The sequence below is a fragment of the Lithobates pipiens genome, unplaced genomic scaffold (genome assembly GCF_037356315.1).
Source record: "Lithobates pipiens isolate NorthernLeopardFrog02 unplaced genomic scaffold, aLitPip1_a1.2 Scaffold_8, whole genome shotgun sequence".
In the NCBI taxonomy this organism is placed as follows: domain Eukaryota; kingdom Metazoa; phylum Chordata; class Amphibia; order Anura; family Ranidae; genus Lithobates; species Lithobates pipiens.
In genome coordinates, this window is record NW_027507903.1 from 383,621,786 (window position 1) to 383,647,826 (window position 26,041).

Below are 26,041 nucleotides of genomic sequence, written 5' to 3' on the forward strand. Positions count from 1 at the left end.
GATCGTATTGGCGAGTCGGTAGAAGCACCAGAGGGCGGCAGGAGGGGGGGATGTCTATTGGTATCACCGACTATGGCTGGGTATCTCCGAGTATGGCTGGGTATCTCCGAGTATGGCTGGGTATCTCCAAGTATGACTGGGTATCTCAGAGTATGACTGGATATCTCAGAGTATGACTGGATATCTCAGAGTATGGCGTTGCAGAGTATTGCGTTGCAGAGCATTGCAGAGTATTGGCGGTTGTTGCAGAGCATTGCAGAGTGTTGCAGGGAATTGGTGGGTGTTGCAGAGCATTTCAGAGTGTTGCAGGGTATTGCAGAGTGTTGCAGGGTATTGCAGAGTGTTGCAGGGTATTGGTGGGTGTTGCAGAGTGTTGCAGAGTGTTGCAGGGAATTGGTGGGTGTTGCAGAGCATTTCAGAGTGTTGCAGGGTATTGCAGAGTGTTGCAGGGTATTGCAGAGTGTTGCAGGGTATTGCAGAGTGTTGCAGGGTATTGGTGGGTGTTGTAGAGTGTTGCAGGGTATTGGCGGGTGTTGCAGAGCATTGCAGAGTGTTGCAGGGTATTGGCGGATGTTGCAGAGCATTGCAGAGTGTTGCAGGGTATTGGCGGGTGTTGCAGAGCATTGCAGAGTGTTGCAGGGTATTGGCGGGTGTTGCAGGGTATTGGCTGGTGTTGCAGAGCATTGCAGAGTGTTGTTGCAGGGTATTGCAGAGTGCTGTTGCAGGGTATTGCAGCAGAGTATTGCAGAGTAATGGCAGGGTATGATGGGGTTAATTTTCGGTGAGCAGCGATGTGGGCACTGCAGATGCAGCCCACAGCGCTGCTGACACTGATCTCTTCCCCCTCCGCTGTACCGATCGGTACAGAGAGGGGGAGGGAGGAACGCCGTTATGTTATGTTATGACGCCGGTTTGTTTACAAGTGATCGCTCCGTCATTTGACGGAGCGATCACGTGGTAAACGGCCGCGATGAGCGGCCGTTTACCGTGATCCGCCGGGTCCTGTGGACCCGGCAGTCAAGGATGCTCTCAAGTGCGTGCCCCAGGGGGCGCGTGAGAGCGGAATTCTGGGAGGACGTCATATGACGGCCTCCCAGAGTTAAACAACCGCCCTGTAGCCGTCATTCGACTATGGGCCGGTTGTTAAGTGGTTAAAGACTCATTAGCAGAGCTAATTCATACAACTCCCTCCACGCTTAGGGGTTCAAACGTCAGAAATGACTAACCAGGGTCAATCATCCGCGGACCCAGCAGGCACCTCTTCAACCCTGCCTCCCTTATCTGCTGGGGACAGTGCCGAGTCGGAGGATTCCTCAGATGAATCAGAACCCTCGGGGTTTAATTTTTCATTAGTACAACCTTTTGTCTTGGCGGTTAAACAAGCTATCTGCTGGGAAGAGGTGGAAGAGCCTCCTAAAAAGACAAAAACCTTTTTTCCATTTCTGAAAATGAAATACATTTTTTTCCCTTTTTAGAAGAATTAAAGGATTTAATAGAAGGGGAATGGAAGAGGACGTATAAACGCTTCTCCCTAAATAGACTCCAGAAGTTGTACCCGCTGGCCAAGTCAGATACAGCCTTCCTGGATACACCTCCAGTAGTTGATGCAGCAGTGGTGCGTTTAACCAAGAACATCACCCTACCTATGGAGGATTCGGCCTCCTTTTAAAGATCCTCTGGACAGGCGTATAGATGGATTTGAAAAAAGCCTATCAGTTGGCTGGAGGAGCATGTAGACTGGCTGTGGCTTTAGCCTTGGTGTCTAATGCCATTAAAGTTTGGACAGAAAACATTGAAGTAGTCATCCGAGAAGATGTACCAAAGGACGACATTATAAAAGCCATGGGCAGCCGACGCAGCATCAAAACAAAACTGGTGCAAAATCCCTTTTGATGGGAAGGCACTCTTTGGAGAAAGACTGGAAAAGGCAATCTCGAGAGTGACAGGAGGGAAGTTGGGGCTACTTCCCCAGGATAGAAGGGTGAGGCATTCACGCGTGGTATCAACAAAATTCCAAGCTTCCAGGAATAGGAATTTCTCCAACTTTAGACAAGGCAGAGACCCCAAAAAGAATTGGAGGAGTACTCAGGCCACGTTTCTAAAGGCAAATAGAGAAGCCTCTCCAATACGCAGGAGGGGACAAAGTCCTTTTGACAAAAGGCCACTGCAGCCAGGTTGAAGAGGTTTGCGGAGGTAACGGGCAGTCGTTGCGAAGATCCATGGGTGTGGTCTCTACAGTCCGTTTTACCCATTTTTGGACCATCCAAGATGTGCCCCCACAAGACTTGTTAGTTCTAACAAAAAGTCCAACTTCACAGCAGAAAGCGGAAGCTCTGCAGAAATATCTTCACCTTCTTGTAGTATAACAGCCAGTTTTACTGGTCCCTCCCTCCGAGAGATTCATGGGATTTTATTCTCCTCTCTTCCTCATCCCCAAGAAGAGTGGAGAGTGGAGACCAGTGGTGGATCTGAAGAGGTTAAATCGTTTCATACAGCTCGACTCGTTCAAGATGGAATCTTTGCAGACGATCATCCAGATGGTCCAACCAGGAGACTGGATGGTATCGGTAGACTCGCAAGATGCTTATTTCCATGTTCCCGTGTTACCAGCGTTCCAAAGATTTTTGAGAGTGGCAATAGGCTCAACACATCTCCAGTTTCAATGCCTGCCTTTTGGCCTATGCACATCACCAAGGATATTCTCAAAAGTTCTAATTTCAGCCCTGGCACCTTCGAGTCTTTCACTTTTTGGATGACATTCTACTGCTAGCGTCCGATCAAGCCCAGCTACGGGACCACAAGGAGATTCTTCTGAGGACTCTGAGAGAGTTTGGATGGTTAGTAAATACAGAGAAGAGCCTCCTAACCCCAACTCAGGTGATGATTTACCTGGGTGCTCTATTCAACACCAAGGCTGGTACAGTGCGCCTCCCTCCCCAGAAGGTGAAGGCGATTGTTCAGAAGATGGTCCACGTCAGATCTCTCTCCCACCTGCCAGCCTCGAATTGCTTGAGTTTAATCGGGACCATGGCGGCTTGCCTTCCAATGTTACCTTGGGCTCATTGGCATCTGAGGACTTTTCAATGGGGCTTTTTGACGCAGTGGAGGAAGAAGTCCCTATGTCAGAGAATATCAATTTCAGCTTCTATGAAGAGAAGTCTCCTCTGGGGGTCAAAGGAAGACCTCATTTCAAAGCCTCGGCTCCTGCAATGCCCTTCCTGGACCATTCTTACCACCGACACAAGTTCGAAAGGGTGGGGAGCACACTGAGATCACCTGGCAGTGCAAGGGAAATGGGACGTCCCTGTGGCGGGGGTAGTCTCCAACGTCTTAGAGCTGCAAGCAGTGTATTTAGCTCTACTGAGTCTAAAAGAACATCTACGGCAGAAACAAGTGCTAGTGCGGCTAGACAACAGAGCAGCAGTTTCATATATATAACGGCAGGGGTGAACGCACAGCATCACATTATTAAAGGAAGTAGAGCCCATTATGTTATGGGCGGAAAGAAATTTGTTGGATTTAAAGGCAGTTTACCTTCCGGGCCGTTTGAATCAGCAGGCGGATCACCTATCACGTTGTTTTCCAGACAGCAACGAGTGGGCAGTGCACCCATCAGACTTCAGTTGGATCATGAGTCTGCAGAAGCCACCAGAAATAGATCTCTTTGCTTCTCCAATGAATGCGAAGCTGCCGAGATTTCCATCCAGTCTGCCTCATCCCCATGCAGAAGCAGTAGATGCCCTCTCGAGTCCGTGGCGATGCGAGACCGCATATGCGTTTCCCCCCAGACCCTTGATCGCAAAGTTTTTAATCAGATTATCGATGGAGCCAGTCAGAGTGATAGCTATTCTGCCGTACTGGCCGAAGAGGCCGTGGTTCCCTTGGGCAGTGAACCTCAGCGTATGCCCCGCCGTTCAAGATCCCAGCTTCTCTCACAGGGGAAATTGGTGCACCCAGCTCCTCACAAACTGAATCTACATCTTTGGATCTTGAGCGGCAGAATATCCAGTCATTAGGATTCTCAGTGGGGGTGATTTCTACTCTCCTAAAGGCTAGGAAACCTTCCACGAACTTTATCTATTCTAAAATATGGAATACATTTAAAACATTTGCAGAAAGTAAGCAGTGGGACCCCACCACTCCGTCCACCTCAGTAGTTTTGGAGTTTCTGCAGAATGGTTTAGATCTGCGGCTCAGTTTAACCAGTAGAGACCCGCGCTATAGCCAAATGACGGCTACAGCGAGGACCTCCTTTGCTGGGACGACGTATATTGACGTCGTCCCGTGCATGAGCAGCCTGAGGGGTGCACGCGGCGCGCTCTGTGATCGGTGAGTCTACAAGACTCGCCTGATCACGGATCCGAGCAAGGGGTAGATCCCGACCCCTTACCACGTGATCAGCTGTCAGCCAATTTTTCCTCCTCGCGCTGACAGCGCGAGGAGAAAAAAAAAAGAGCCGATCACTGATGTCCCGATCACGGCCAGCTTACCAGTACCCACCTGCCCCCCTGCCAGTGCCACCTCTGTAATAAAAAAAGGGGCCCTCCATCAGTGCCACCCAGCAGTGCCCATAGTGCCACCCAGCAGTGCCCACAGTGCCACACATCAGTGCCCACAGTGCCACCCATCAGTGCCCACAATCTGCCTCAACAACGGTGCTGTACCCCAGTGCCACATATCCATGCCCATTAGTGTCATCTACCAGTGCCCATCAGTGCCGCCCATCAGTGCCAAGCAGTGCCACCTATCAGAGCCACCTATCAGTGCCCATCAGTCCCATCTATCAGTGGTACCTATTAGTGCCGCCCATCCGTGCCATCTTATCTGTGCCCATCTTTGCCCATCAGTGCCGCCTTATCTGTGCCCATCAGTACTGCCTTATCTGTGCCTATCGGTGCCACTTTATCTGTGCCTATCGGTGCCACTTTATCTGTGCCTATCGGTGCCACTTTATCTGTGCCTATTAGTGTCGCCTTAACTATGCCTATCAGTGCCCACCAGTGCAGCCTATCAGTGCCCACCAGTGCAGCCTATCAGTGCCCACCAGTGCCGCCTCATCAGTGCACTTCAATGAAGGAGAAAAATTACCTGTTTGCAAAATTTTATAACAAACTATTAAACACGATTTTTTTTTCATCTTTTTTTGTTTGTTTAGCAAAAAATAAAACTCCCAGCTGTAATTAAATACCACCAAAAGAAATCTCTATTTGTGGGAAAAAAATGATAACAATTTAATTTGGGTACTGTGTTGTATGACCGCGCAATTGTCATTCAAAGTGCATCAGCGCTGAAAGCTGAAAATTGGTCTGGGCAGGAGGGGGGTTTAAGTGCCCAGTAAGCAAGTGGTTAAAGTGGTGTTCAGGCCAAAATTACACTTTTTAAATAAAAATGCCCCTATAATACACAAGCTTAATGTATTCAGTAAAGTTGGTCTGTAAACTAAGGTCCGTTTTCTTAGGTTATTACAGCATTTTGAAAGTTTATAAACTAGCAGCAGACTGTAGCCATCTTAAGTGTGGGCATCTGAAGCCAGACTGTATTTCTTCCTGGATTTCAGCCTTGCAGATCTCGCACATGCTCAATGCTGCACCAGCAGTGTAATAAGGTTCAGGTCAGGTTTCCATGGCAACGGCAGTGTTAGAGGAAGTTGCCACCCATATCTATGCAAACCCCTCCTCCCTCCAGGAACCAGTAAATGAGAGTAGGGGGAGCATACTAGCGCCCCCTACATATGGGAATAGGGACAAGGGAATTTCAGTTAGATTTTATAACAGTAATTAATTGGTTACTTACCTGGTCACCTGATCAATCCTCCAGAATATTCTACAGTTAGATCAGGTGATCCAACGAACCTATGAAAATAAACAGAAGGTTATAAAAGGAAAACAACCAACGAATTTCTTCAGAACGACGGTTGCAGCAGAAGAAAAAGGCACCCCTACGTCGTTCTCTTACCTGCCTTGCATTCTTTGCTGCGTCAGCTGATGGAGAGGGCCTCTGCTCCGAATGGTGATGCCTGGGTGAGGTTCTGTTTGTCTTCCGGCCCATCTACGGCTTCTTCGCCTCCTTTGTCTCCCCCTTTCCAGGCTGTAGTTCCAGGTCTTCCTCTTTCTTCATCCGCTCTGCCCTCCGCCGTTCTGATGCGATTCTGCGATTATGCGATCCTGCTTGTCCTCAGGCCAGTCTTCAGCTTTTTCTCCGGCGTTGCCTCCTCCCTTCCATGCCATAATTCCGGGCCTTTCTCCTGCTTCCTCAGCTCTCCCCTCTGCCGTTCCGCCGCCATCTATTTCAATTATAGAGGATACAGTTGCTCAGCTGTCCTCTCTTCCTTCACAGTCCCTTCCTCCTATGGCTCCTCCTCCTGTGCATCGAATTATTCCCCCCTCCGGAAACTCAGAAGTTGGCTTCTTGGTTCCTCTGCAAATGAGTGATTCCTCCACTGCAGCGTCATCTGTTGCTGGGCAGACTTCGGAAAGCGATGCTGGAGCATGCGCAGTTGCCACTGGACGTCCACAAAGGAATAGACAGAGGTCGGTTCGCTGGATCGAATCCAGGTAACAGCCTGTGAAGAAGAAAGCAAAAGTTAAAGGTAACAGTAATAGCTCCCAATTTCATTGTAATTCTTCTTTTAAAAATGATTTTGATATGCATTCTTTGAGGGTCAGAGAGCAAGTTGATGAAGGGATGGAAAATATTATTTCATCGGCTGTTCCATTTATTGCTAATTCATTCGCTGATGATAATGCTTTATTAACGTCTACTGAATTGATTGATTCTACACCTTTACCGAATAATTCTGTGAATACTGTTCCATCTCCTTCATTTTGCAATATATTGCCTACTTTTTCTTTACCGTTTCCTAATACTTTGTCTGCTGTTTCTCATTCCTCTACTTCTGTTACAGAATCGCATGACTTATTGGCACATTCTGCATCGCTTGCAGATGTGCAGCCGGGAAATTCTGCACAAGTTTCGTCTTTGACGACTGCATCTTCTCAGGCTTGGGTACAGCCTGTGGAAAAAGGTGAGTCTGCTCAATTATGATCGTTGTTGTCTTCGTTTAATTCCTTTACTGATTATTTCAAGCGTTGCATTAACAATTTATCGGTTAATTCTGATTCTCCGTTGTTGCAAGCTTGGAAGGATGTTGCTTAACCTATTTCAATTGTTGTGCATTCAGAAGTTTTGCCTTCGGCGTTTTATGCGCCGGCTATTGCTCAGATGTCGGTTCCTTCAATCCCTGAGAGTTGCTTTAAAGAAGCATTGGTTTGTGAATTGTCACCTCTTGGCTTTCATTTGCCAGCAACTATTAAGGAAAAAATCTGGAAGGGTGATTATGTTGATATTCTTTCCCTTCTCCCTTCTTTTAAAGAGAACCGTTTAGAATAGAAGGAATCTGAAGATGGCAGAAGCAAATCGGCTCCTCGTTCTTTTAATAACTGGCTTCAAGCCTTTTGCATTTTTGCAAGCGTTATGGGTGAAAAACACCCTGAATTGTGTTGTGGAATGTTTCAACATGTTGAGATTATTCTTGAAGCTTTTAAAAAATTTTCTGGACTCCCATGGTTCTATTATGACGAATCGTTCCGTCAAAAGTTGGCAATCCATAAAAAATTTGAAATGGGGTTCCAAGGGTGTTGGTTTGTGGCTCAATCTCTTGATTCCTAAGAAACAATTGCTTCCTTCTCTATCTTTGCAGCCGGCTCCTTTCCGGAAAGGTCTCTGTTTCGGATTTGATGAGGGACAATGTAATTGGTCTAATTCTGGCCGTTACAAACACGAATGTGCCATATGTTCTGGTAATCATCCGTCTTTTCGTTGTTTTAAAAAAATCGTCTACTAATGTCCCATCTAATGTGCGGGATAATTTTCGTCCTAGCGGCAGCTCCAGTGAAGTTAGTCGAAATGTTGCCATTTCTGCAATTTTGGCCAGATCGTCTGACAGTGGATCTCATAATTAATTGCGAGGGCCGTGTGGCAGGGCCATTTTTCTTCGCCACCTTTTCTGAATTTTGGAGTGTCACCTCTTGGTTTGATACATAAAAAGACAAAGGTGGTTTTCGTTTAATACATCATCTGTCATACCCTTTGGGCTCTTCGTTAATTGATTGCTTTAATCCTCTAGATAGTTCCGTTACGTTTTCTTCGTTTGACGATGCGGTTTCCAAAATTCATCTGTTTAGTCAATCCGCTTTACTAACGAAGGCCGACATCATGTCGGCTTTTCGTTTACTGCCTATTCATCGCTCTGCTTACAGCTCCTTGGGTTTTTGTTTCGCTGGTGCGTTTTATTACGATAATAGCCTTCCAATGGGTTGTTCACTATCTTGTAAATATTTTGAAGCTTTTGCATCTTTCTTTGAATGGGCAGTTTCATATCAAGCTAATTCGAATAATGTTATTCATTATTTAGACGATTTTTAATTTCTGGCCCCGCTGATTCTTTACATTGTTTTTATTTGTTTAGTGAATTCCGTGTTTTATGTGCGCGTTTTGGTGTTCCCTTGGCGCTTGCAAAGACTGTGTGGCCCGCTACCTGTCTGGAATTTTTTTGGGGATTACTATTGCTACTTCTTTGATGGAATGTCGCCTCCCTTCGGAAACAGTTGTTAAGTTGCGTCATTTAGTTTCCTTTGTTGTATCTAAACGAAAAGTCTGTTGGGCATGCTTGCCTTCGCAACTCGCATAATTCCTATGGGTCGTGTTTTTTTATAAAGGCTCTACAAGGTCTTCGCTGATTATAAGTCGCCGTTTCATTTTGTTCGTCTTTCCTCTGAATTGATCTCAGATATATTAGTTTGGGATCGATTTTTATCCACTTATAATGGTTGTTCCATTTGGCGAGCCCCGTTTTGTGACTCTTCAGCTTTTTCACTATATACTGACGCGGCAGGTTTGATTGGTTACGGCGCATTTTGGCAGGGTCACTGGTCTATGGCCTTTTGGCCTACTTCTTGGGTTGAGCAGGGTCTTACAAAAAATATAGTTTTGCTTGAAATTTTCCTATTTTGGTGGCCCTTGATCTTTGGGGCAATCGATCTAGGAATTCTCGCATTCTCTTTCACTCTGATAACAAAGGCGTTGAATATGCAGTAAATTGTTTAACATCTAAATCTTTACCAGTATTAGCAGTTTTGAAGAAGTTGGTTTTTTATTGTTTGAATTTCAATTTGTGGATTAAGGTCAAGTATATTCCAGGTAATATTGATTTTATTGCTGATTCTTTGTCACGCTTTCAGCTCGATCGATTTCGCAGTTTGGTACCCGAAGCGGATCCAATTGGTTGTCCTTGCCCGGAAGCGTTGTGGTCAGTGGTTTGCCCACCGTAGTTTCATCCATTACCAATTCTTTGGCACCTTCAACGCGGGCGCAATACAACGCTGCGTGGTCACTTTGGTGTTCCTTTTTAACTTCTAACCTCATTGATGTGAATCAATTTTCTGAAGCATTGGTTTTAGCCTTTGTTGAATTTGTGATGCTGGATTCTTATTCATATTCTCATCTCGTTAAGATATTAGCAGGCGTTTCCTTTTTTAATAAAATGAGAGGGTGGTCTCCTTGCAACCATTGTTTTTCGGTTGTTCAGGCACTCATGGGATATCGCAAATTGCGCTTCCAAGTTAATAATAGAGTACCTATTACCTTGATCATTTTACGACGTCTCTTGATTGCGTCATCTGACGTTTGTTTTTAGGATTATGAATCCATTCTTATGCGAGTTTCCTTTTGCCTTTGTTTTTTTGGTGCATTTCGCATTTCCGAATGGTTGCCTAAATCTTCTTCGGCTTCTGGAGGTCTGATGTTGTCCGATGTTTTTTATGAAGGATGATCACGTTAAAAATTTTATTATGCTTCAGCAAAACTGACCAGTTTGGGAAGGGTCGCTGGATTGCAATTCATAAAATGAGCGATTCCCCTCTTTGCATTTTTTCTTTGTTATCAAAATTCTTATTGTTACGTCCACTACACAGTAGCCATCTTTTGGTACATGCTTCAGGTATCCCACTTACACAATACCATTTCAGAGTTGTTTTGAAAAAATGCCTGATGTTTTTGGGATTACAGCATTTGAAAATCACCACTCATTCTTTTCGCATCGGAGCGGCAACTGTAGCAGCTGCGCTAGGTTTTTCTTCCAATGCAAATAAAAGTTTGGGTGGTTGGCAATCTAACTGTTTCTAAATGTTTTTCTGCTTTGTAGGGACACCTTGTGTGGTGTGGATAATCGGACGTTCATTCGTTTTTTGGGCTGAAAACAGAGCTTCATTACGCTACTACGGCCTCAACCTAGGTCTGGATGATTCCTCCTATAAAGTAATTTGGTTTGGATGCAGAGGAATGTCGTGGTTCGAACTTCATTCGTCGATTCGTGCTCGGCTTTCTTCTCACACTCAACCATCAATTATTATTTTCGTGTAGCTGGTGATGATTTAGGTTCTGTTAAAACTTTGGATCTGGTTGTGCAAATGAAAACGGATCTTACTCATCTTCACGATATTCTACCATCAACTGTTTTAGTTTTTTTTTTTCTGAAATTATCCCTCGGTTAAAATGGTTGGTTGATCCAACGCATTTCTTTTTAGAAAAAATTCGTAGACGTGTAAATAGATTTCTTGAGAAATTTATGCCTTTGATAAATGGACTGTCCTTCCGTCATGTCGATTTGGAGGGTGGTTTGCCTGGTTTATATCGTTCAGATCAGGTGCATTTATCTGATATTGGCAATGATATTTTAAATTTGGATTTTATTGCTTGTAGTGAATTGGCCGTGGCCTGGGTGGGGTGCCAGGCTCCTTGAGTTTAAGGAGCCTGGCGTGTGGTATAGTGTTTTGTTATTACTTTATGGGTTCGAGCTTTCAAAGCTGAACCTTTTTTGGTATTTTATAATCTAAAGATGATTATAAAGGTTATATCCTCACAATGTTTATACTCTCGTGCCCCAAATCCAAAAAATGTATAAACACAAGCGCTTAGTAGGCAGCAGTGGAAATCATAAAAAATCTGCAGCTGCTTAAAATTACTATTCGTATGAATAGTATTCTAAAACTGAGAAATTATTGTACCATATACCAGAAGAGACAATCTGTGACCACACAGTCACAGCTTTCCACTGGTACACTGGAAAGCAGCGCTATATAACAGTGAACCTTTGCTGTAAATACATTCAAATAATAATATGTGTATACATGTGCGATTTCTGTATGACCATCACATATATCATACACTGTGCAATCACTTTACGATATTGTTATAAAATCCGGATGAGGATATTTTTACTCCCCCCTTACTCTTCTCCCAAGTTCAAAAGCAATGTCACTACAGGAGGCAATGCACCGCTGTAGCCTGTGTGCACAAGCCACAATTCATTCCAGGAGAGTAAAACCACACATTTCGAACAAATAGTCTTTTAGTGTTGGAAAAGACTGATCACCGCCACCGTCCTTCTTATCACACCTCCACACGTGGTTTCCACAAACAGGGGGTTCTTAGTGACAGGTGGAAAGACACCCCCTTTTGGTAGAACTCTTACCGGAATATATAGGTCAAATCAGCACTTCATATATACTCAGTGGGGTCCACTCTTTCCATCATCCTCCCTTAGATCATGGTTGTGACTGTTACTTCAACCGTCCCAATAGTTGTAACGTGAATGTAGAATCAAAAAATATATATAGTGTGATACCGTAAAACACTCCAATTTATTTAAATACAACAAAGAATACACTCACAAACAATAATTCAAAATCAGGCATATTCAGATTATCACCACAGCATAATCCACTGGATCACCTTCCCCCTGGACTGCATCGGGCATACAACTGAATGTGTACCTCTAACCTTCTCTTATGGTGCGTCCTTGTATCGTTACTGTGGTGATAATCTGAATATGCCTGATTTTGAATTATTGTTTGTGAGTGTATTCTTTGTTGTATTTAAATAAATTGGAGTGTATTGGGACGGTTGAAGTAACAGTCACAACCATGATCTAAGGGAGGATGATGGAAAGAGTGGACCCCACTGAGTATATATGAAGTGCTGATTTGACCTATATATTCCGGTAAGAGTTCTACCAAAGGGGGGTGTCTTTCCACCTGTCACTAAGAACCCCCTGTTTGTGGAAACCACGTGTGGAGGTGTGATAAGAAGGACGGTGGCGGTGATCAGTCTTTTCCAACACTAAAAGACTATTTGTTCGAAATGTGTGGTTTTACTCTCCTGGAATGAATTGTGGCTTGTGCACACAGGCTACAGCAGTGCATTGCCTCCTGTAGTGACATTGCTTTTGAACTTGGGAGAAGAGTAAGGGGGGAGTAAAAATATCCTCATCCGGATTTTATAACAATATCGTAAAGTGATTGCACAGTGTATGATATATGCGATGGTCATACAGAAATCGCACATGTATACACATATTATTATTTGAATGTATTTACAGCAAAGGTTCACTGTTATATAGCGCTGCTTTCCAGTGTACCAGTGGAAAGCTGTGACTGTGTGGTCACAGATTGTCTCTTCTGGTATATGGTACAATAAAGGTTATATCGTCAATGTGTGCATATTTTCAATGTTAAGTTGGCTAATATGTATATCGTCATGCCAATAAAATAAAGGGCCGCGGCCATTCATACCACAGATGTGAGTTATTAGCTTTATTTTATTTAAAGTCATTAAGAAATTACATTTGTCCTCTAGTCCCATGAGAGTAGGGGGAGCATACTAGCACCCCCTACATATGGGAATAGGGACAAGGGAATTTCAGTTAGATTTTATAACAGTAATTAATTGGTTACTTACCTGGTCACCTGATCAATCCTCCAGAATATTCTACAGTTAGATCAGGTGATCCAACGAACCTATGAAAATAAACAGAAGGTTATAAAAGGAAAACAACCAACGAATTTCTTCAGAACGACGGTTGCAGCAGAAGAAAAAGGCGCCCGCCCTCCCCTCCCAATGTCGCGGTCCTTCCCTTCCCTCCCCCGTTTTTACTTGGTAGCCATCTTTTGATTTTCATTGTTGGTATAGTGTTTTGTTATTACTTTATGGGTTCGAGCTTTCAAAGCTGAACCTTTTTTGGTATTTTATAATCTAAAGATGATTATAAAGGTTATATCGTCAATGTGTGCATATTTTCAATGTTAAGTTGGCTAATATGTATATCGTCATGCCAATAAAATAAAGGGCCGCGGCCATTCATACCACAGATGTGAGTTATTAGCTTTATTTTATTTAAAGTCATTAAGAAATTACATTTGTCCTCTAGTCCCATATACTGCATGTACAAGGAATATTATTCAAGAAACACACACTATATATACATCGTGTTCTGTACATATATACACACACATATCTACACTCAGTTGATACTTTTTTCTGTACAGCTTTTCATTTAAAAAGAAAAAAAAATAATTAAAAAAATAATAATCTCAGCAACACAATTCATTTATGCATCTAGACGTATTGAAGACGACTTTATGAAGTTCAAACTGTGCATATTAATTTTGAAAAATGGTGCTTGTGTTTTGGTGTTAGGCCCCTTTCACACGGGATGGATCAGTAATGATCCGCCCCGTGATGATCCGCTTGCTCTGCGGGGATCGCTCTGTTGTCCCCGCTGAGCCGGAGGATAACAGGGCGGTCCCAGCACACTGTGCAGGGACCGCCCTGTCAGCTCTCCGCTCTCCTCTACGGGGGATCGGATGAGCACGGACCGTCTGTCCGTGTTCATCCGATCCGCTCTGCAGACGGATAGAAAAATAGGATTTTCCTCCGTCTGCAGAATCGGACAATTGCAGAGGCGGACGATATCGGGTGTTTGCAGATGTTCATCCGCCGACACCCGCTATCCCATAGGAATGCATGTATGTCCGTACTTCATCCGCAAACGGATGGATGAAATACGCACATAATGTCCGCATGTGTGAATGGGGCCTTAGATGGGATGGTGGGAGTATTTAAAAAAACTGCTTATTTACAACTATTTACACAAACAACTTTCTCTATGTTACATAGATAATCGGGTTAAAAATAAGAAAATATTCCCCCAGCACATCGCATCGCCCCCCTCCCCGTAAAATCGCATCGCCCCAGCACATTGCATCACAACGCCCCCAGCACATCGAATCGAATCTCCCCCAACACTTCTCATCGCATCGCCCAAAGCACATTGCATCACCCCCGACACATCAAATCGCGTCGCCCCCAACAGATCGCATCAAATCGCATCACCCAAGCACATCGCATTGAATCGCCCCAGCACATTGAATCGCATCTCTCCCAGAACATCAAATCGCAACACCCAAGCGCATCGCATCTCCCCCAGAACATCGAATCGCATCACCCCCAGCACATTGCATCACCCCCAACACTTCGAATTGTATCAGTACATCGAATCGCATCACCCCAGCACATCTCATCGCCCCAGCAAATCGAATCGCATCTCCCCCATCACATTGCATCTCCCCCAGCACATTGCATCACCCCCAGCGCATCGAAATGCCCAAAACACATCGAATCACATCTCCCCAGAACATCGAATCACATCTCCCCCAGCACATCGAATCGCCCCCAGCACACTGCATCGCCCAAAGCACATTGCATCACCCCAACACATCAAATTGCATCAGAACATCGAATCGCGCCGCCCCCAACACATCGCATTGAATCACATCACCCAAGCACATCGCATTGAATCGCCCCAGCACATCGAATCGCATCTTCCCCAGAACATCGAATCACATCACCCCAGCACATTGCATCACCCCCAACACTTCGAATTGCATCATCACATCGAATCGCATTGCCCCAGCACATCGCATCGCCCCAGCAAATCGAATCGCATCTCCCCCAGCACATTGCATCTCCCAGCACATCGAATCGCCCCAGCACATGGAATCGCCCAAAGCACATTGCATCACCCCCAAAACATCGAATCACATCAGCACATGAAATCGCTTTGCCCCACCACATAGCATCAAAACGCATTGCCCAAGCACATCACATCGCCCCAGCACATCAAATCGCATCACCCATCGCATCGAATCGCATCACCCAAGCACATCGCATTGAATCGCCCCAGCACATCGAATCGCACCTCCCCAGAACATCGAATCGCATCACCCCAGCACATTGCATCACCCCCAACACTTCGAATTGCATCAGCACATCGAATCGCAAAGCCCCAGCACATCTCATCGCCCCCAGCACATCACATCTCCCCAGCAAATCGAATCGCATCTCCCCCAACACATTGCATCACCCCCAGCACATTGAATTGCCCCAGCGCATCAAATCGCCCAAAGCACATTGCATCACCCCCAACACATCGAATCACATCAGCACATCAAATCGCTTTGCCCCACCACATCGCATCGAAACGCATCACCCAAGCACATCGCATCGCCCCAGCACATCGAATCGCATCTTCCCAGAACATCGAATCGCATAACCCCCAGCACATTGCATCACCCCAGCCCATCGATTCACCCCCAGCACATCACATTGGCCCCAGCACATCGAATCGCATATCCCCAGCACATCGCATCGCCCAAAGCACATTGCATCACCCCCAAAACATCGAATCGCATCAGCACATCGAATCGCTTCGCCCCAACACATCGAATCCCATCACCCAATCGCATCGCATCTCCCCAGAACATCGACTCTCCCCAAAGCACATTGCATCACCCGCAACACATCGAATCGCATCGCCCACATCACATCAAATCACATCGCCCCAGCACATCGCATCGCCCTCAGCATATCACATCACATTGCCCCCAGCACATAGAATCGCATCTGCCCCTGCACATAGAATCGCATCTCCCCCAGCACATCGAATCGCAACTCCCCCAGCACATTGAATCACCCCCAGCACAACGCATCACCCAAAGCACATTGCATCGCCCAAAGCACATTGCATCACCCCAATACATCGAATTGCATCAGCACATCGAATCGCTTCACCCCAACACCTCGAATGCCATTGCCCAATCGCATCACATCTCCCCAGAACATCGAATCGCCCCCAGCACATCACATCGAATCGCATCACCCCAGCACATCACATCGCCCCCCAGCACATGGCATCACATCGAATTGCATCTCCCCCAGCACATCGAATTGCATCTCCCCCAGCACATCGAATCACATCTCCCCAGCACATCGAATCACCCCCAGCGCATCACATCTCCCAAAGTACATTGCATCACCCGCAACACATCGAATCGCATCGCCCCCAGCCCATCACAGCGAATCGCATCGCCCCAGCACATCACATCGCCCCCAGCACATCGCATCACATTGCTCCCAGCACATAGAATCGCATCACCCCCAGCACATCAAATTGCATCTCCCCCAGCACATCGAATCACATCTCCCACGAACATCGAATCACCCCCAGCACATCGCATCGCCCAAAGCACATTGCATCACCCCCAACACATCGAATTGCATCAGCACATCGAATCGCTTCACCCCAACACCTAGAATCCCATCGCCCAATCGTATCACATATATCCAGAACATCGAATCGCCCCCAGCACATCGCATCGCCCGCAGCACATCGCATCACATCGAATCGCATCAGCACATCGAATCGCTTCGCCCCAACACATCGAATCCCATCGCCCAATCGCATCTCCCCAGAACATCGAATCTCCCCAAAGCCCATTGCATCACCCACAACACCTTACATCAGAGTCCCACTTTATAGCAGAGTATCGCCCCCTTGCATCAGAGTGTGGCAGAGTGCCCCCTTACACATACACTATATTGTCAAAAGTATTGGGACACCTGCCTTTACACACGAACACACACAAACTTTAATGGAATATCAGTCTTCGTCCATAGGGTTCAATATTTAGTTGGCACACTCTTTGCAGTTATAACAGCTTCAACTATTCTGGGAAGGCTGTCTACAAGGTTTAGGAGTGTGTCTATGGGAATATTTGACCATTCTTCCAATAGTACATTTGTGAGGTCAGGCACTGATGTTGGACGAGAAAGGCCCATCTCGCAGCCTTCACTCTATTTCACCCCAAAGGTGTTCTATTGGGTTGAGGTCAGGACTCTGCATTCCAGTCATGTTCCTCCACCCCAAACACGCTCATCCATGTCTTTATGGATCTTGCTATGTGCACTGGTCCAAATCACTTGGTGGAGGGGGGATTATGGTGTGGTGTTGTTTTTCAGGGGTTGGGCTTGGCCCCTAAATTCCAGTGAAGGCAACACTTAAGGTGTCAGCATACCAAGAAATGTTGGACAATTTCATGCTCTCAACTTTGTGGGAAGTTTGAGGAAGGCCCCTTTCTGTTCCAACATGACTGTGCACCAGTGTACAAAGCTTAATCCATAAAAGACATGGATGAGCGAGTTTGGGGTGGAGGAGCTTTACTGGGCTGGACAGATTCTTGACCTTCCAATAGAACACCTTTGGGATGAATTAGAGCAGAGAATCCTGAGCCAAGCCTACTCGTCCACATCAGTGCCTGACTTCACAAATGCTCTTCCTGGAAGAATGGTCAAACATTCCCAAAGACACACACCTAAACCTTGTGGTCAGCCTGCCCAGAAGAATTGAAGCTGTTGTAGCTGCAAAAGGGTGGGCCAACTCAATAGTGAATCCTCATTGACCACCAAGGGGAGACATGCTGCCCATCACTGAGCACCAAGGGGAGACGTGCTGCCCATCATTGAGCACCAAGGGGAGACGTGCTGCCCATCATTGAGCACCAAGGGGAGACGTGCTGCCCATCATTGAGCACCAAGGGGAGACGTGCTGCCCATCATTGACCACCAAGGGGAGACGTGCTGCCCATCATTGACCACCAAGGGGAGACGTGCTGCCCATCATTGACCACCAAAGGGAGACATGCTGCCCATCATTGACCACCAAGGGGAGACATGCTGCCCTCATTGACCACCAAGGGGAGACATGCTGCCCATTGACCACCAATGGGATGAACGTGCCCTGGAGTTAAAGGCTAAATGCATCTTTAACCACTTCCCGACCAGCGCACGACGATGTACGTCGACAGAATGGCACGGGCAGGCATATTGGCATACATGTACGTCCAATCTTTAATGCCGCCCTGCCATCGGGAGCGCGCCGCCGGTGGTGCGCTTCAGCGCTTATTATAACTAAAAGTAAAAAATAATGTGCTTTTTTCAAAATTGTCGCTCTATTTTTGTTTATAGCGCAAAAAATAAAAACCACAGGGGTGATCAAATACCACCAAAAGAAAGCTCTATTTGTGGGAAAAAAAGGACGTCAATTTTGTTTGGGAGCCACGTCGCACGACCGCGCAATTGTCAGTTTAAGCGACACAGTGCCGAATCGCAAAAAGTGGTCTGGTCTTTGACCAGCAAAATGGTCCGGTCTGAAAGTGGTAAAAGAAAAATAAATGTATAAAATTAAGAAAAAATGTGTACCCTTCACTTACTTTAGATCGAACAGCAGCCCAGCCATACTGGATCATTCCAGTCAGAAGGAAGAAAGAAATGACTGCAGATCCAGAACTTCCGATTGCCTTTTATATTGTTTCACAAAGATAATACCAAAGACACCAAACTATGGTCATGTGGAGGCATTTCACACATACATCTTGTGCTCATTCCAGTCATCTGCAACGAGATATTGGTAACATTAAAAAACACAAGGAGGATAATATGGGGCTTTAGGCCCCAATTATTGCATTAACAACCTTTAAAACACACTGCACTCAATTGTAATATTGACAAGCTAGGCATTTTAAAACAATAAAATGCTTTCCTGGCTTCTAAAAAAATAAAGCATTCAGCAGTAAAAATATACATCATTTTCACATTAAACAATATGGTTCTAATGCTAACTAATAACCGTACTAAAGCCTAACAAAAAGATAAAAATAAATCAATTATGTGCATTGTGTCTGAATACTGCTCTGTTGGGACCACAAAGAGCTGGAAACCAATGGGAAATCAATCGCAATGCATTCTATGCTGTGCCAGGCTGGGCATGAATCAGCAGCAAAGGGCAAATTAATGGCATTGTATACAAACAATGCTACCGTGGGCTTGGGAGGGGGTCCTGTCGAAAGCCTAGCTTCAACAAATGGGCAGCAAGAAATCTATGTGCATTGCATCTGAACACTGCTCTGTTGGGACCACAGAGAGCCTGAAACGGGAAATCAGTCGCAATACATTCTATGCTGCGCCAGACTGGGTATGAATCAGCAGCAAAGGCCGAATTAATGGCATTGTATAAAACCAATGCTACAGTGGGCTTGATTGTGCAACACATCATTTGCATTTCATATAACTGGCTCCCCTAGAGCAGCCAATCACTATCTGCATTGCTTATGAATGCTGCTTTGTTGGGACCACAAAAAGCATATGCGCAAGGTGAAATCATTTGCAATGCATTTTACACTGCTCCAAGTTGGGCATATAAATGTGTAGTGGAGGGGAATTAATGGCATTGTAAACAAACAATGCTTCAGTGGGCTTGATTGCACAACACATCATTTGAATTTCATATAAACCAAAGGTCGGCTCTAGTAGAGCAGCCATTTACTATTTACATTGCCTATGAAATCTGCTCTGTTGGGACCACAGAGCATATGCGCAAGGGGAAATCACTGGCAATGCATTCTACACTGCTCCAAGGTGGGCATACTAATGAGCAGCAAACGGGTAGTTAACAGCATTATATACAAACAATGCTACAGTGGGCTTGGGAGGGGGTCCTGTCTAAATCCTGCTCTAGCAAATGGGCAGCAAGTGATATCTATGTGCATTGTGCCTGAACCCTACTCTGTTTTTGCTTGCTACTGGCTACACTATACATGGACATTAATGAATAGTTTTCATTGAAAACTTTCATATGGTTTAAATTATGGACGTTTAAACCTATTTGTGTGGGAATGGCATGTGTCATACCTTTTCCCCTATGGGGAGAAAACATCTTAACCCAGTCCCTAAAGTCTGAACCAAGAATAGGGCACGTTGATTTTGGCCTGGCCAAAGTTTGTTGGCTGTAGTATGGTGCCCTCATACTCTAACCAAGAAAAGCTAAGAACCATTCCAAGATCAAAACACCGAATTCCCAGGAAGAAAGGATGAACAGTTAGAATAGGATCTGCCGTTCACTTCATAGGCCATAACCAAACATTTGGACTGCATGCCATGTTTCCCTAGAAGCAATTGGAAGAGAGACTGAATCAGATCTAGCCCGGCCTTCTCAGAGGAATGAGCACTCTTCCGCCAGTCCAGCACGAACTGAGATTGACCCAGTCCCTCAGCCTTCTACTTCAGAACAACCTAGCAACCAGACTAGAGGCTTAATTATAGCTTACAATTGAAATGTAAGATGGTCTTCCAACAGCCGCCCTTTACTTCCAGAGAGCGGGGGCTCTCTGTAGACTTTCCCAAGAGGGATCAGACTGAAATCCCTGCTCTCTTTCTTATTCCTAACTCCATCCAGCAATATTTTTGTGTCCACAAAATTCAGTGGGTAAACCCAAGCAATGAGTTCTGATTAAAGCTCATAACTCAGGCAGTTGATTGAGCTATATACTTTTTCATTCCTAACGCAGTCAAGCAATATTTTTGGGTCCACAAAATTCAGTGATGATCCCAAGCAATGAGTTATGATTAAAGCTCTGCTTTTATAGCATGTTAGACAATTTGTTTTATCATCCTTAACCACTTAAGGACCGCCGCATGGCAATGTACGTCGGTGCAATGGCACCGACAGGCACAAGGGCAGCACAGTGGTGTAGTGGTTACTTAGCACTCTCACCTAGCAGTAAGAAGGGTCACTGGTTCAAATCCCAACCACAACACTACCTGCCTGGAGTTTGCATGTTCTCCCTGTGCCTGTGTGGGTTTCCTCTGGGTACTCTGGTTTCCTCCCACAATCCAAAGACATGCAGGTAGGTTAATTGGCCTCTTTCCAAAATTGGCCCTAGTATATGCATGGGGACCTTGGATTGTGGGCTCCTTGAGGGTAGGGACCAATGTGAGTGTGCAATGTACAGGAATAGGGACAATTGTAGACACTCACTCAGGTTAGGGTTGCCACCTTTTCTTCAAGCCAAATCCGAACACTTTAGCGGTGCATGGCAAATTTTTTTGTGCTATACTCTCTAGGATTTTAAAGACCAGGAGGAGAGCAATAATGCGTCACACTTAGCACTCCACGGCAAACAGTTTGTGTGGCCAATTTTAACAGGTGGCAATGGATTGGTATCCGACCATCTTGGTAACTTGCGAAGCCACAGTTCGATCTGAATAATGTGACTGGGTCTTAGGCAGAAATTCAGACACGATTGAAAACCTGAGCTATTCAAGTGGACAGGTGGCAATCCTAGGCGACATAATACAGGGGTCAGTATCACCCCCCCCCCCTTTTCAATACAAGGGTCAGTGTTAACCCCCATAACACAGGGTCAGTGCCACACACTTAATATAGGGGTCAGTATTACACCCCTCATAATACAGGGACCCCCATAGATCAGAATCCCTTTATATCAGTCCTCACCTTAGAGACCCAAAAAATAATTAAATTGTAAAAAAAATGCAGCACAACCTCAATAATTGTGAATGATGGTGGAAACCCCCAAGGATAATCCAAGTATTAATACACTCCAATCTTTAAAAAAAAAAAAAAAACATACGTATTGTTCATTTCCACACACATACAATAGTGTATGAATAATGGTGTAAATCCATTCCAAAATGTGTTGTGGTAATATCCAATTTATAAACACCTTTTGAGTTAGATACGTTGGATATTAGCACAACACCTTGTGGAATGGATTTACACCACTATTCATACACTATTGTATGTGTGTGGAAATTGAACAATATGTATGTTTAAATAAGATTTGAGTGTATTAATACTTGGATTATCCTGGGGGGTTTCCACCATCATTCACAATTTATTTTTTCACATTTTAATTAATATAATTATAAGGGGAGGTTGCACTGCATTTTTTTTTTTTAGATAAGGGTCCCCTATATCGGATTCTCTTTAGAGACCAGTCAGAGAAGAGAGGGGGGTCTGACATAGAAGAGAGGGGGGTCTGACAGAGAAGAGAGGGGGGTCTGACAGAGAAGAGAGGGGGGTCTGGCAGAGAGGAGACCAGTCTCTAAAAAGGGGGTTGATATAAGGACACACTGATCCTTATATCATAATGTGGGTCTCTAAAGGGGTGCTTATATAACGAGAGTTCCCCTTATCTAATAGAGGTCTCCAAGTAGGGGGAGGGGGTGCTGATATAATAGGGGGTCTCTAAGTGGTCAACAGCAGTCAGAACCCCCCTCCCCACAGACTCCCCCCATTAGCTCAGATTCCCCTTCCCTTATAGCGGTCCCCCCCTTGATAGATCAGGGATCCCCACATCAGTGTCCCCTGCCCTGAAAGACCCCCATTAGACTGCCTTACCGAGAGCTGCTTTGAGCCAGAAAGTGTGGGAGCTGGAGCATTCACTCACAGGCTGCTGTTAGAAATGATTAGGGCCCCCATCACCTGAGGAGAGAAAGAAGTGGGGGGAGGGAGGTAAAAAAGGGGCAGGAGAGAGATAGAGATACAGGAGAGAGGGGGGTCTGGCAGAGAAGAGAGGGGGGTCTGGCAGAGAAGAGAGGGGGGTCTGGCAGAGAAGAGAGGGGGGTCTGGCAGAGAAGAGAGAGAGACAGAAGAGGGGAAGGGGGGTCTGGCAGAGAGGAGAGGGGGGTCTGGCAGAGAGAGAGACAGGAGAGGGGGGTCTGGCAGAGAGGAGAGAGGGGTCTGGAAGAGAAGAGAGAGAGACAGAAGAGGGGAAGGGGGGTCTGGCAGAGAGGAGAGGGGGGTCTGGCAGAGAGGAGATGGGGGGTCTGGCAGAGAGGAGATGGGGGGTCTGGCAGAGAGGAGATGGGGGGTCTGGCAGAGAGGAGATGGGGGGGTCTGGCAGAGAAGAGAGAGAGACAGAAGAGGGGAAGGGGGGTCTGGCAGAGAGGAGAGGGGGGTCTGGCAGAGAGAGAGACAGGAGAGGGGGTCTGGCATAGAGGAGAGGGGGGTCTGGCAGAGAGGAGAGGGGGGTCTGGCAGAGAGGGGAGGTGGGGTCTGGCAGAGAGGGGAGGTGGGGTCTGGCAGAGAGGGGAGGTGGGGGAGTGGCAGAGAGGAGATGGGGGGACTGGCAGAGAGGAGAGGGGGGACTGGCAGAGAGGAGAGGGGGTCTGGCAGAGAGAGAGACAGGAGAGGGGGGACTGGCAGATAGGAGAGGGGGGACTGGCAGAGAGGAGATGGGGGTCTGGCAGAGAGGAGATGGGGGGACTGGCAGAGAGGAGATGGGGGGACTGGCAGAGAGGAGAGGGGGGTCTGGCAAAGAGAGAGACAGCAGAGGGGGGTCTGGCAGAGAGGAGAGGGGGGTCTGGCAGAGAGGATAGGGGGGTCTGGCAGAGAGGAGAGGGGGGTCTGGCAGAGAGGAGAGGGGGGACTGGCAGAGAAAGAGACAGGAGAGGGGGGTCTGGTAGAGAGGGGAGGGGGGACTGGCAGAGAGAGAGACAGGAGAGGGGGGTCTGGCAGAGAGGAGAGGGGGGGTCTGGCAGAGAGGAGAGGGGGGGGTCTGGCAGAGAGGAGAGGGGGGGGTCTGGCAGAGAGGAGAGGGGGGGTCTGGAAGAGAGGAGGGGCGGGTCTGACAGATAGAGAGACAGGAGAGGGGGGACTGGCAGGGAGGAGAGGGGGGTCTGGCAGAGAGGGGAGGGGGGTCTGGCAGAGAGAGACACAGGAGAGGGGGGACTGGCAGAGAGGGGAGGGGGGACTGGCAGAGAGAGAGACAGGAGAGGGGGGGGTCTGGCAGAGAGGAGAGGGGGGGGGTCTGGCAGAGAGGAGAGGGGGGGGTCTGGCAGAGAGGAGAGGGGGGGGTCTGGCAGAGAGGAGAGGGGGGTCTGGCAGAGAGAGAGAAAGGTGAGGGGGGACTGGCAGAGAGGAGAGGGGGGACTGGCAGAGAGGAGAGGGGGGACTGGCAGAGAGGAGAGGGGGGACTGGCAGAGAGAGAGAGACAGGAGATGGGGGTCTGGCAGAGAGGGGAGGGGGATCTGGCAGAGAGGGGAGGGGGGGACTGGCAGAGAGGGGAGGGGGGGACTGGCAGAGAGGAGAGGGGGGTCTGGCAGAGAGGAGAGGGGGGTCTGGCAGAGAGAGGAGGGGGGACTGGCAGAGAGAGAGACAGGAGAGTGGGGTCTGGCAGAGAAGGGAGACAGAAGAGGGGGGTCTGGCAGAGAGGAGAGGGGGTACTGGCAGAGAGAGAGAGACAGGGGAGGGGGGACTGGCAGAGAGAGAGAGACAAGAGAGGGGGGGTCTGGCAGGGAGGGGAGGGGGGACTGGCAGAGAGGAGATGGGGGGTCTGGCAGAGAGGAGATGGGGGGACTGGCAGAGAGGAGATGGGGGGACTGGCAGAGAGGAGAGGGGGGGACTGGCAGAGAGGAGAGGGGGGACTGGCAGAGAGGAGAGGGGGGTCTGGCAGAGAGAGAGACAGTAGAGGGGGGTCTGGCAGAGAGGAGAGGGGGGACTGGCAGAGAGAGAGACAGGAGAGGGGGGTCTGGCAGAGAGGGGAGGGGGGGGCTGGCAGAGAGGGGGGGTCTGGCAGAGAGGGGAGGGGGGACTGGCAGAGAGGGGAGGGGGGACTGGCAGAGTGGAGAGGGGGGACTGGCAGAGAGAGAGACAGGAGAGGGGGGTCTGGCAGAGAGGAGAGGGGGGGGTCTAGCAGAGAGGAGAGGGGGGGTCTGGCAGATAGAGAGACAGGAGAGGGGGGACTGGTAGAGAGGGGAGGGGGGACTGGCAGAGAGGGGAGGGGGGACTGGCAGAGAGAGAGACAGGAGAGGGGGGTCTGGCAGAGAGGAGGGGGGGGGTCTAGCAGAGAGGAGAGGGGGGTCTGGCAGATAGAGAGACAGGAGAGGGGGGACTGGTAGGGAGGAGAGGGGGGTCTGGCAGAGAGGGGAGGGGGGTCTGGCAGAGAGAGAGACAGGAGAGGGGGGACTGGCAGAGAGGGGAGGGGGGACTGGCAGAGAGAGAGACAGGAGAGGGGGGTCTGGCAGAGAGGAGGGGGGGTCTGGCAGAGAGGAGAGGGGGGTCTGGCAGAGAGGAGAGGGGGGTCTGGCAGAGAGGAGGGGGGTTCTGGCAGAGAGGAGAGGGGGGTCTGGCAGAGAGGAGAGGGGGGTCTGGCAGAGAGGAGAGGGGGGTCTGGCAGAGAGGGGAGGGGAGTCTGGCAGAGAGGAGAGGGGGGTCTGGCAGAGAGGAGAGGGGGGTCTGGCAGAGAGGAGAGGGGGGTCTGGCAGAGAGGAGAGGGGGGTCTGGCAGAGAGGGGAGGGGAGTCTGGCAGAGAGAGAGCCAGGAGAGGGGGGCGGCTGACAGAGCGGACGAGAGAGACGGACAGGAGACTGACACACAGCGTGCGTGGGTTAGGACTCCGGAGCATGCAGGGCTGTCGCAATGATCCAGACACAGTGCAGCCCTGCATCCACATGTGACCAGCAGCTACGGCTTGAGACAAATTATTCAGGGACCTTCATGTTCCCCATCCGGTCCATCCCACACATGACCTGCAGCTTACTCGGCCAATCACAGAACACCTGCTGCTGCCCTTTGCTGAGCTGGGCTCAGACTCGGAGTACACCGATGTTTAGGCACTTAGGCAGTGTGAACTGAACATTGATAGCATTGATGACCCAGAGATCCGGCTGCCACAGGACGGTTGATGTGTGCCCGGGTTTCCGACGGGGGGAAACCCGGGCACATGTGTCCAAACCCGGACTGTCTGGGTCAAAACCGGACAGGTGGCAACCCTAACTCAGGTTGAACTGGATGGACTGGTGTCTTTTTTCAACCTAACTAACTATAAAACTATGAAACTATGAAAGCACATACATGTACGTGCTCGCCTTCCAGCGGGTGGGGGGTCCGATCGGACCCCCCTCCCGCTGGATGCGGCGGTCCGTTTCGCTTCAGGAGCGATCCGGGATGAGGGGATGGCCGTTGGCTTCTGGCCATCCCCTCTCGATCGCTCCTGGCGAATGAGAAGCT

At 47.9% G+C, this 26,041-nt stretch overlaps 1 protein-coding gene across 1 annotated transcript in view; it reads left to right on the top strand.

The window, feature by feature from the left end:
• The window catches only part of LOC143962780 (uncharacterized), a 459,151-nt gene that overhangs the window by 29,754 nt on the left and 403,356 nt on the right, over window positions 1–26,041 (top strand). The gene's annotated exons all lie outside the window — the stretch shown is intronic.